We start from the raw sequence: 12,500 nt of genomic DNA, 5'->3' as shown, positions 1-12,500 counted from the left end.
GTGCCTTGTGTTTCTGTCTGACCATGTCTGCAGTGTTAGACGTGGTTCATGACCCATCACAATGCCATTCTACTGTCTGTTACACTGCAGCCAGTGTACGGACAAGGCAAAGCAAAGTTATTTAGATATCACTATTTCCACACAGAGCCAACTCTAAATGCTTAACAGGAATTAAGTTTTGCTTGCAAGTTCACTGAACATGTAGTTATATGTTTTTACCAGTACACCAGAACATTATATGTTATTATAGTTATATATGTAACATATATATATAGTTATATATGTAACATAAATATGTTATATGTTTTTTACAGTAGTCAGTCACTTGGCATTGTGGCCACATCATTTCCAATTGACATCATGTGCAGTCTATGGACTGCTCTCGGTGAAAACAAAAACCACATGGTTATTTTGTTCATTCAAAATGTCATCAAAAATTACCAGACTAAATGCCCGGATATTCTGTGTCATTTGTGTCATTTCTCTTCAGTTGTCCATGCGTTTGTTTTCACCGAGTTTGGTTCAAATATAGTCTGCTGACTGCGTGCTAGGAAGAATGGATGTTTATTTGCTGTGATATGTCCAATTCACAGCACAGCTGATTTAGTATTCTCATAGTTCAAGTAGGTTTGAAGCTACATACTATCCCTTACACTGCATTTGAAAAAAATATTAAAATATATCAACTTATACACATTAGCATAACAAGAGCAACCAGGCAGCTGCAGAACCTCCCCCCGTCACACAATATTAACCAAATTGAAACCAAATTTTATCATGTGCATTCTGAAACGAAAGTTAGAGGACCGAGATATGGTGACCCTCTGCCTTGTATAAATGTAAAGTACACAGGACCAGTACTTTTGAAGTCATGTGTGTGGATATGCGCTGACGGACACACCCAATTGCAAAATCTTCTTTCCCCCGAGTGAGGGTAATAATGATTTGAAACTGGAAAGTATATCTTAGTGGAGCCCAGGACTAACCACTTTTTCTTGTGTTCTAGCCGAAAGCGTTCCCACTGTAATCCTAACACGATTTCATCAAATGCCACTTCTCGCCAGGGACACACAGTTGCCAACATTTGGCTTCACTCACTTTTGACGTTTTATGTGTGTGTGTGTGTGTGTGTGTGTGTGTGTGTGTGTGTGTGTGTGTGCGTGTGCTATGTAGACAAGACATTCATGACATGAATGTTCATGGCATTCTTAGTCTGATTTAAAACCCCAACGAGTTTTGTCTGTAAACTAATCAAATGCCTTGTAAAAGTAGAGTTGGAGTTATAATGGTACAGTCTATGATTTTAATATTTCAGTCAAACTGCCAAAATACTCATCTCCCTACGGTAATACTGAAGCAATTTGCTGATTGTTTGAAATAGTCTATTGCTCAGTCTGGACCACTTTGTTTCTCATTTACAGAGCCAGGGCTGTACATATCGTTGTTTTGACAGATAGAGAACCGCACATGAAAAATCAGCTGAATTTGAGAAAAACAAATTGCCTTAAAACTGCGAACTGCAACTACAAATGTGGTAACCTTAAATGAATGCATTGGTGCATTCATCACCATCATATGGCCAGGCCTTTTTTGCTATGGGTTTTGTTCAAGATCTGATTTTCAGCAAGAGCTTGCCAGATGTGCACTCTTATCACAATGTGCCAAAGTCATGTCTGCCTCTCTGAGACTACCCACTGGGTTAATGCAGCCCTAGCACTAATAATTATCCATCAGCATCACACTCCACTTAGAAAGCTCACAAACATCACTTTGAAAGCTTTTCATTGTACATTTAATTGTATAAGTCCTAGGCATGTGTGAAGGTCTTTTGCTAGGCTCTACATTCAAAAGAGTTGCGATCAAAATACTAATCGTAATTCAGAAATATGTGATAAAAATGATATGGGGTTTCTATAATAAATTGCACAAACAAGGTTTGAGATATGTACATCACTGCTGCATCCCAAAATGCCTTGCAATATAGACATAGTAGGAATCAATGTAATAACTTTAGCAAGAGAATGGATTTTTGGAGCTCTGTATGTGTCTTGATGTGGCATTTTGTTGTACCTATGTGTGGTGCAGTTTATATATGATTTATTGCAGTGAGGTGATCTTCATTTTTTTAATTACTGATTGTTTGTCAATGACTTGGCCCATTTGCCCTAGGAATAAGCTTGCAATTGAGTAGTCAGTTTCTTCTTTTGCATTATCCATGTTTATTTCAAAACAGCCTCATTCTGCTCTCATGCAGTGTCTTCTCCTGGTGTGATGTAGAGCGGGAAAAGGCAGTAATGTTATTTATTTATTTTTTTAGTGCTCTGTAGCCATCAACAAAGCAATAATTCCAGGCGTGATGAAAAGAACGTTCGAGAAGTCTGAGCGAGGCTCTGGGTACATGCGGGTTTCTTTGAACTGGGTAATGTTTATGAGTGTGTCTGTGTGTGTGTGTGTGTGTGTGTGTGTGTGTGTGTTGGTGGGAGCACAACCCAGCAGTCACATTTTACACCCCTCCCTTCTCAAATGCACACATTTTCATCCCACACCAATTTCACCTCAAACTCATCACCCATACTCTTTCAAATCCAGCCTTTTTCATCGAATTCAGAACATATTTGTTCAAAAGGAGGCCAAACAAACAAAATAAGTTATCATATGCCTTTCTTGGATTGTTTTTTTTTACTGAGAGAGCCTGTAGTTAAGCCCTGCCTTGGATTTGCCTCGTCTTTCTGATTGGAGTGCAAATGCCATGTGCTGCCATTTTCCCCGTTTTACTGACTTCAAAATACATACATGCATGCCTCTCTCTCTCTCTCTCTCTCTCTCTCTCTCTCTCTCTCTCTCTCTCTCTCTCTCTCTCTCTCTCTCTCTCTCACACACACACACACACACACACACACGCACACACAGATACACATATGTAAACATGCACACACACAAACACACACACACACACACACACACACACACACACACACACACACACTCACACCACACACACACACATACACACACACACACAAAGGGCACATTATAATTAAACCCAGTATTCAGAAAGCATTACCGGTATATACCCTCTCAAAAAGGGTTATATAAGGGATAATGTATAGAACACCGATCATCATCAAGTCCCGACAGGGCGAACGTTCGGTTCACAGAAAACTTACGAGGTGTAACGGCCCTCCACTGCACGCCGGGGCTGTTTTACCACCTCGAACATGCATTTCGTTCTGTGAACCGAATGCCGTGTCGTCCATTATCCCTTACATATCAGACCTCTGAACGTTGGGAAGGCCCATTCAAGTGTATGGAGCATTCTGCAGCATGATGAAGAGCCGTGTAATAAAAGGTTAATAATGTATTGATAATGCAGAATATAAAGCTTCCTTTACCCCCTCATAATTGCACTGTTGACGTCTTTGCTTTATCTGAAATATTAGTTGTTCAGGGTTTATACTACTCAGGCACAGTGCCTGAATTCATACGTGTGCCAGACTGTTTAAGATTTAAAAATAGATTGTTATTCATTTAACCGTTAAATAATTTTATGGCGCCATCAATGACTCCATACAAAATTTCATTATAATAGTTATGCAGGGCTTATGCCACATCATCATAATTCATAAATGTTGTATAGCTTGATGTTAGCCACTTGGTGTATTATGAATACCCTAAAACACATAGAAGTTTTTATAATGCTTAATGAATTCTGGGTTGAGGTAAAGTGCCCCCCACCCACCACTGTGACTGACTGACAATTTCAGAGAGATAGGATATGCACTGTCGTGCAGAACTGATGTAATCTCCCAAAGGTGAAGGAGTGAGTTTCAGTGCCAGTATCTCATTGTCACCACTAAATTAGATAAACAAATACAATTGATCACTTGTGACAGATAATGGGTCGACACAAAGTGACAGATCCCCTTTTCTAGCTAAAGCCAATATCATAGATCAATGAAGCAGGATGTTTAGCCCTGCCTGACCAGCAAGAGTTGTTTTTTCCCTGTATAATATTCATACCTAAGCCAGATACCAAACAAAGCTCTTCTATTGTTGTGAATTAAAGACTATTTTCTCCAGTGGCTATGAGATCTAGAGATTAGGAGGATTATATGTCAGAGGAAAAAGACAGTTTGGATGTATCATATCACTGAGCCGGTGGCAACAAATGCAGCGAGTTATTATTAAGAGGAGCTGAGATTTGTATCTCCTTTCAGACCCACCAAACACACAGAAATGCAGACGTTTGTCTACATTTTTTTTCTTCTGCAATTTCTGGTCTGGAGAGGAACCAACCCCCATCATGTTTTGCATGTGGAGTCCTATTCTGGTATTTTGGATAGAAAGAGAGAGACAGTTAGGAGAGAAGCCTTTGGCTGAACCTTGCTCTGGGGCTCTCCTCCATGCTGCCATTTTGCTCCCATCTGGAGGGGATGACCAATGGAGTTTCATCATCCCTCATGCGCAGATGTGCTGGACAGTACCTGCACTGGAGTTTCATCATCCCTCATGTGCAGATGTGCTGGACAGTACCTGCACTGGAGTTTCATCATCCCTTATGCGCAGATGTGCTGGACAGTACCTGCACTGGAGTTTCATCATCCCTCATGCGCAGATGTGCTGGACAGTACCTGCACTGGAGTGGTTTATAAAATTACACATTAGTGTAACTGCAGGATGTTCAGCAGTTAACAGTGTTACGGCAGCATGTCTTAAAACAAGTTATCTTTTTATGGCGACAATCCGCTTGCCTCCCTTGTATCCTTCTTTCTTCTCTCTCTCTTTCTGTCTTCTCTCTCTCTCTCTTTCTCTCTCTCACTCTCTTGGTCTCTCTTTCTCACTTTCTCTGTGTATGGAGTGAGAGTTTGTCACATATTGAGAGAGGAGTCAGGACACTCTTGATATGCGCAGTTGAATGAGGTCTGTTAAACCACTACTAGGAACTTACTTTGCCCAAAGCAATGCTGAGGCCCCCTAACCAGTCATGGCACCATTTTGAGCTTGCTGGTGACATGCTGAGCCAAGTCCCCAATTTGGACTTTATCCCCTGACAATCTGGTGTTAATTTCCCTTATGCAGAGCTAGACTTGAGGTGTTTTGAAAGGCATACTTGTATGTCACAAACACCCAACCTCGGCTCTTCAGGTTGTCACAGGAAGGCGTACCCTCTGGGAATTTCTGCAGCTTCAGTTCGTCAGTGGAGTGCTGCTCTTCTCTGAAGCCTCAGGTTCTCCCTCAAGTCAGGCTACACATGAAAAAGTCAGATTGGCAAAAGAAAAGGAACACAGCGATAGTGCATGATGAGAAAAAAAGGCCCAGCAGATCAAATAGATCAGACACGGTTGTGTTTAAATTGCATTCTTACTTGTTCTTTCTCCCTTGTATACATATCCTTCTCATCTACAATGAACATGTACATTACAGGCACGTTCTGTTGTGTTTTATGCTGAAGAGATCGCTGAGGGAGAGATGCTGCTGCACTGGCTTGTGTGTAAGATCTTTGTTTCAGCCAGGTTCAGTGAGGTGCAGCGACCGGTGTGACTTCGCTGGATGGTTTAACTGGTTCAGATGGTGAGCCGATCCCTAGAGAGAGAGATGCTTTGTTTTGGCAATGAGACACACACACACACACACACACACACACACACACGCACAAACAGAAACACATGCACATACGAACACAGACAGACATGCAAACATGTATTGTACCCACATTAAATGGCAGATAAATGCAGATACATACAGACACACACATTCAAATGCACACACACACACTCAAACATAACACACACACACACACACACACACACACTGCAAACAATTAATTCTAACCAAGTGTTATTGATCTTATATTAAGATTAAAAAATCTATTTGGTATTGTTTTTAGTATGAAAAAACTTACCTAGCGCCCTCTCAAAAGATCATTTTGACTTAATTTAAGAAGACTTTAACTTATTTTAAGGAGTCTTATCGAGACAAATTTGCTCAACGCACTGGCAGACAAATTTGCTTGTTTTTAGGACAAATTTGCTTAACGCACTGGCAGACAAATTTGCTTGTTTTCAAGATGAGATGTCTTAAAATAAGTCAATTTGTTTTTAAATTAAGTCAAATGATTTCACAAGAAAGCGCTAGGTAAGTCTCTTTATACTGAAAACAATACCAACTAGTTTTTTTTATCTTGATATAAGATTAATAACACTTGGTTAGATTTTGTTAGATAAGCAGTTTTTGCAGTGCAAGCACTCAAACATAACACACAAGCATCCCTTTGCTTGTCAGGGGGACTATTGTCTTAGCAACTGAGAATAATCAGTGCTATACACATCAGGTGAACTGTACAGCCAACTGAGATTTGTCTTCCAGTTTGTTGTCATACATTACAAACAAGTCACTGACAGCCTTTTTTAATGCCTCTTAGTTAAAAGCATGGCAAGACACACAGGATCTTAAATCATTTGTGCGCCTATATTTGCCAGGCGTGATTTTCAAGGAGCGAATGCTATTTTTCACTCAGTATTTAATTACTGAAGTATCGAGTGTAAGAATACTAGAACTGAAATGGCTTTTCAAAACTATAATGAGCCGGGAAGCACTTCTGATGGCTGTGTGTGCTGCCTGCGCGTGGCTGGTCTGCTACAAAAGAAGATCGAATGAAAGGAGGTCCTGTGGTCTGTAGTTCGATTCATGCAGAGAAATTGTCAGGGGAGAGCCATGAGAGCAAGAGAGCTCTGGCAGGTCTCTGATGAGAGAGTGTGTGTGTTTGACTGTGTGTGTGTGTGTGTGTGTGTGTGTGTGTGTGTTGTGTGTGTGTGTGTGTGTGTGAGTGAGAGAGAGAGGGAGAGGGTGAGAATGAGCTCTGTGTGTGTGTGTGAGAGAGAGAGAGAGAGGGAGAGAGCGAGAAAGGGAGCTTGGGATTAAAGGTCTCTGATGAAAGAGAGTGTGTGTTTGTGTGTGTATGTATATGTCTACCTGTGTGCGTGTGTGTTTGCACGTGAATGTGCATGTGTCCTTGATTGTGTTTAGACTATGTGTACTGTATGTGTGAACCTGAATCACACGCTGTGTATGTGTGTACACTGTGCGTGTGTGTGTGTTTATTTATTTATTTGTGTATTTATTTATTATGTCTGTATCCATGTCCTTGTGTGTGTGTGTGTGTGTGTTTGTGTGTGTGTGTGTGTGTGCTCCCTCTGCCAGAGACACTGATGAAAATGACACTGGAGGCAGTGACAGGGGAAGTGCTGCTCTGGACGCCCCACCATCATAACTCCTGGGCCATACTTGTCCTCTGGCCACAGGCTGTTCTTAAATGCCAGCACAACTGGACCATGGAGTCCTCCACATTGCCATTTTGTCTCATTATGGGACTGTTAATGGGAATTTTCTGTTAATATGAAATGTTTTCAGTTGCAGTTTGTCTTTAATTATTTCTCTTGCTGCCATTTACTAAATGTCCTCCCAGCGTTTTAGGTCGTTGTTAAAGGGTGTTTGTAAAGGCAAAGAAAATATGTAAACTTTTTAGGCTCACACCAAAACAGGAAGCTGAAGCCATTGTGTATTCATATTTTTTCTGCCCCAAATGTTATGCACTGGGGGCAACTATGAAGCAGCAGCTCTTTGGGGGGCTTTTTCTGTAGTGTGGAAATCTTCCCTGAGTAACTTTAGAACGCATTAGCTATGCAACTGGCAGGAGGGGATGAGGGCTCTGACGGCTGCTCTGCTGTGCTGGGTATTCTACGCGGGCCGGAAATGGGCTGTCTGTTGCCATCCCGGCCCACACAGAAAATGAATACTCCATTCATCTCCACTACATGGGTGGCAGGAGTGGCCTCTGAGAGAAGCCATTAGCATGTGTGTCGACAAACCACCACGCACACCCGAATGCACACAAACGACTCTCTCTTTCTTTGTCTCTCTGTCTCTCTATCACGAACACACACACACACACGCACGCACACACACACACACACACACACACACACACACACACACACACACACACACACACACACACACACACACTCTGTACAATCAGTTTATTTTACGTCTGAATTAGATTTTTGCTGTGTGGTTGCTGCAAGATTGTGTTTTTTATGGTGTAATCCAGTTTTAAATCAGCTATCATCAGCAACATGTAATTTCATAAAAATCGTTTATACTACATAGTCAAAGGTATAGTCAAACTCTATTGATAATCTATTGATAATAGAACATCTTGTGGAGGCCAGTTTCATTACATTACATTTGGCTGACGCATTTTTAACCAAAGCGACTAACAACATGGTAACAGTTAATTTTTAAAGCAATTCTCTCAACAATGTTAGGACAATTTAAAAACGGTAGAGTACAGTAAGAATAAGTGCATCAGTGAGTGCTGTTTTTAAACAGTTAAGTGTCAGTTCAAGACGGCTGGTAAGTGCTAGGATCAGCAAGACTTGAATGTTGATTTTCTCATTAAGTACAATTTTCATCAGGACAGACTGTTGTGATGCAGCAATATAATGAATAATAATACATTTTTTGACAATAGCTATGGGGGTTCGACAGTTTCAACAGATTAGGTGTTCATTTAGGTTACCCATGTTCAAGTTGGATTTGAATTAGAATAAATGTTTATCTAAACAGGTTTAGTACCCTTTTGTTGTCAATCCAGTGCTAGTATTGTCCATGTAAACTGGTGGGTTGTCCATGCAAACTGCTGTTTTGATGTAAGGGTATTCTATGGTCATTCTACGTGTATCCCATTGAACCATCTGGTCGAATGTTTTCATATTCATATTTTTTCCACTCTTTGCTACTAGGCTTCTTAGAGATGTGGCCATTATGTTTTCTGATAATAGATTTTGCTATCGGTGTAGTGATTTTAGTGAGAACATTTTTCTTTTTAAGAAAGTGTTTCTTTTTAGACAGCCCCCAGGTATATTTCCCTCATGCCCTGCCTAGCTATTGTCAAAAAATGTATTATATTTATTATATTGCTGCATCACAACAGTCTGTCCTGATGAAAATTGTACTTAATGAGAAAATCAATATTCTTGGTTTTCAGTTCATAATCATACTCAGGCACAGACAGACAGGTACACTTGTCTTGCACACATACACTGTAGTCAATCTTGTGTAGGTTTAGATGCATATGATTAGTATGTCCATAGTGGGATCTGCCAAACCACTTTCAATTACAGGCAGACAAATAAACAATCAGTGAAGATGCTTGTGTGTGTTTGTGTGTGTGTGTGTGTGTGTGTGTGTGTGTGTGTGTGTGTGTGTGTGTCTGATTGTACACACAGCTTGTTAAATGAAGGAGCCTGATTTTCCACTCTTCATTGTTTGGCGGGATGTTTCCTCTATCAATAACTGGTGTAGCTATGCAATTAAGCTACATTAACACTTCAATTTTCATGTCACAGCAAAAGGCACCATACCCACCAGTGTCTTATATCTGATTGGACACTGTACATGGGCTCTAAAGCCATGCTTTGCCAGATGACACTTTTAAGAGCCATTTAAGTGCCATTACTATACATCAGCTTGGTGAGTGACTTGTCCAGGGCACTCTCTGTGTGCTCATAATAAATCATTGTGATATCACCAGACATGGTGTTCACCTGAGTTGTTGAGACTGGTGGAGAGGCAGAACACTGGAGAATGAAAGGAAGATTCTTAGTGAATAGACACTATGAAGTCATTCCAATGTGCTGCCACAGGCAGTAGAAGACAGATCTGCTAAACAGATAGGGGGAGGGGGCATGGTGTGTGTGTGTGTGTGTGTGTGTGTGTGTGCGTGCGTGCGAGCGTATGTGTGTATGTGTGCGTGGGTGCGTGTGTAAGGGGAGAAAAGAGTGTTGGAAAGGAATGGAAGAGATTATCCTGAAGAGCCATTTTCGTTTGTTGAACATAGTCCTTCTACTATAAAACTCGAATTATTTGATATTCACCGCCAAGCAGTTTTGAGAACCACCAACAATCTCCAGTCGCCCAACAATGTAGGATAGAGAAAGGCTTCTGCTAATTTCCTATTCATTAAGATTAATGATGTATATACTGATGGAATGCATGCTGCCCAGACTGTGCAGAGGCAACCATAGATCTCTCCCACAATCAATCTGAAAGCAACAAGCGTACTCTATTTCTAAAGCACAAGTTCTGGTATATATATATATATATATATATATGTATATATTACAAGTATATGTTATATAAAAATATACATGCATACACATATATAGTGTACTCAGGGTGCTATTAAAGCAGACATGCAGAAAGACTCTTTTTTCTCTCTTTTTTCTCTTCTGTCTTTATCCATGTTTTCCTTCTTGCTATTCACCTCTGTCCTCCAGGAGCCTCATTACTCTCTTAGGTAGTGGCTCCCCGGGGGAATTTGTCTTCCTATCAGCAGAAAAGCCGTTTTCCTTTTTTTTTTTTTGTTCCCGTGTTTGATATTCTGCACCCATGTTCGTTGTGTGTGCTGGATGTAATGTAAATTTAGCATGGAATACACAATGAAGGAGTTACCACGCCTCTTGCTATACCTCACCTTGGCTCACACGGCGAGAGGCTGGGATTATTCCCCTCTCCTGGAGAATTTGAATGCAGCACAGGGATGCGGCAGGCCAGCTGTCGAAAGCGGAAAACCCTGCCTGAGTGGCTGTCAGAGATCGGCTTAATCAACGCCTGTCACGGTGCACCTTAACATGATTACATCACAGTGCCCTTTTCAGTCAGGTAGAAAACACTGGGCCCTGTGACTTTCTGGGTGAAAGTCAAAACATTCACACACATGTTTTGTGTTATTTGTGTTTGTATGTAGGTATGTGTGTTGACCTTCATTCTTTCACTCTGTCTCAAATCACGTACTTCTGCACTTACAATACCTAATTTGAATGTGTGAGGGTGTTCACATAGCCTGGGTTTTCCAATGCTGCCTTGTGCGCGATTGTATTCATGCTCCTAAGCAGCCTGGATTCCATGGACCATGGACTTCGTTTTCACCTCAACGAAGGAACCAATCACAAAACGGGGGGGGGGGGAGGGGGGGGGGGTAGCCTGGGTTTTCCAATGCTGCCTTGTGCGCGATTTTATTCATGCTCCTAAGCAGCCTGGATTCCATGGACTTCGTTTTCACCTCAACGAAGGAACCAATCACAAAACGGGGGGGGGGGGGGGGGGGGCGGCAGCAAGACAATGACGACACACCGAAGTGGTTATGAGCTACGTAGAGACGCATTTGATAGACATTCGTAGCGCCCAATAAACGGCTCTAGCCATTCGTAAACCACGTTTCAAATACGAGAAAATGAACTTGTAGTTCCCAGACCCCATCTCAATGAGATGAGATCTGACGTTAACCAGGCTAGCGTTCACACTGAAAATGCTAATCATTGGCTAATCATTGGCACATCTCACATTCTGACTTTTTCTGGTTGATTATATCCATGCAGATCGTCTTCGATTGAGACATCAGTGTTTTATGTTATAATATGTTACAGCAGGGGATTTCAGCTGGTTCTGTGCCAGGGACCACCATTCTGTACACAAGTAGGCCTAATCCACGACCCACTATTGTGTTTGTGTGTGTGTGTGGGGGGGCTCCTTACCTGTTAGTGGGATTTCTGGGCGTGGTGACTTCCACACAGTCTGTCTATTTGTGGTGATATACATTTGTGGTACATAGTGACAGCCTCATATCATTCTCTGGTACCAGCCTTGCCCTGTACTTGCTCTTTAGATATGCCAGTGTGGAAAAACCACTCTCACAGAGGTATGTAGTTGGAAAGGGTAAAAGACACCTCACTGCTTTTACTGTAAGCTCTGGAAATTCTGTCTGGCAACTTATCCAGAACTTCACAAGGGGTTGTGTATCATACATATGCCTCCTGACGGAGTCTGTGGACATCTCTATGAGCTGATCCTCTTCTACAGTAGGTAAGCTTGACCCTGCTGCTGCATCATCACTGAATGGGAGCAGGATCCATTTACTGTCACAGTGCCACTCATCAGAATCATTGAAGTACTTTCATAATTGAAGCACAAGTGCTGCCATAATATTCCTCAGCTAAAGGGAACATAGCCAAGTTACCACTATCCACTCGTTTTTTTGACAAAATCTTGATATTTTTTTAACGAATGCCTCTAGTTTTTCGTAAAGCTGCAGGATGTTTGAATCTCTCCCTTGCATTGAAGTGTTCAACTTATTAAGCTCTGCAAAAACATCAGTGAGATATGCCAGCTTAGTTAACCAGTGCCTGTCGTTGAACATGTAAGCCATTTCAGTGCACTACTTCTCGGACAAGAAAGTATAGATAGCGTTACATAGTACCTCTGAATGGTAAAGGAGAGAGGTGTGTTCACTTCCTAAGCCTTGACATGGGGATGCAAACAGGCATGTATTTAGTGCTTTTCGTTTTATCAGGTTTACAGTTTTAAAAACAGCATCAAACACCTTGCTGAACTCAACACTGAAATCTTTTGGCGACCAGTGTGCGAATCATGCAGTGTGT

At 41.4% G+C, this 12,500-nt stretch overlaps 1 protein-coding gene and 2 long non-coding RNA genes across 5 annotated transcripts in view; 2 read left to right on the top strand and 1 right to left on the bottom strand.

Moving 5' to 3' along the window:
- LOC121715364 overlaps nt 1-7,415 on the top strand; it is an 11,797-nt gene extending 4,382 nt beyond the window's left edge. The window contains exon 2 of the long non-coding RNA XR_006033592.1: nt 7,201-7,415. This is a non-coding gene — a long non-coding RNA (uncharacterized LOC121715364). The remainder of the gene's footprint in view (nt 1-7,200) is intronic.
- The window catches only part of pde4d (phosphodiesterase 4D, cAMP-specific), a 148,956-nt gene that overhangs the window by 39,192 nt on the left and 97,264 nt on the right, over nt 1-12,500 (top strand). The gene's annotated exons all lie outside the window — the stretch shown is intronic.
- Nucleotides 11,041-12,500, bottom strand: part of LOC121715363 — a 7,017-nt gene continuing 5,557 nt past the window's right edge. The window contains exon 3 of the long non-coding RNA XR_006033591.1: nt 11,041-11,113. This is a non-coding gene — a long non-coding RNA (uncharacterized LOC121715363). The remainder of the gene's footprint in view (nt 11,114-12,500) is intronic.

Source organism: Alosa sapidissima, chromosome 8, assembly GCF_018492685.1.
Source record: "Alosa sapidissima isolate fAloSap1 chromosome 8, fAloSap1.pri, whole genome shotgun sequence".
Classification (NCBI taxonomy): domain Eukaryota; kingdom Metazoa; phylum Chordata; class Actinopteri; order Clupeiformes; family Clupeidae; genus Alosa; species Alosa sapidissima.
This window is presented reverse-complemented; position numbering and strand designations above follow the sequence as displayed.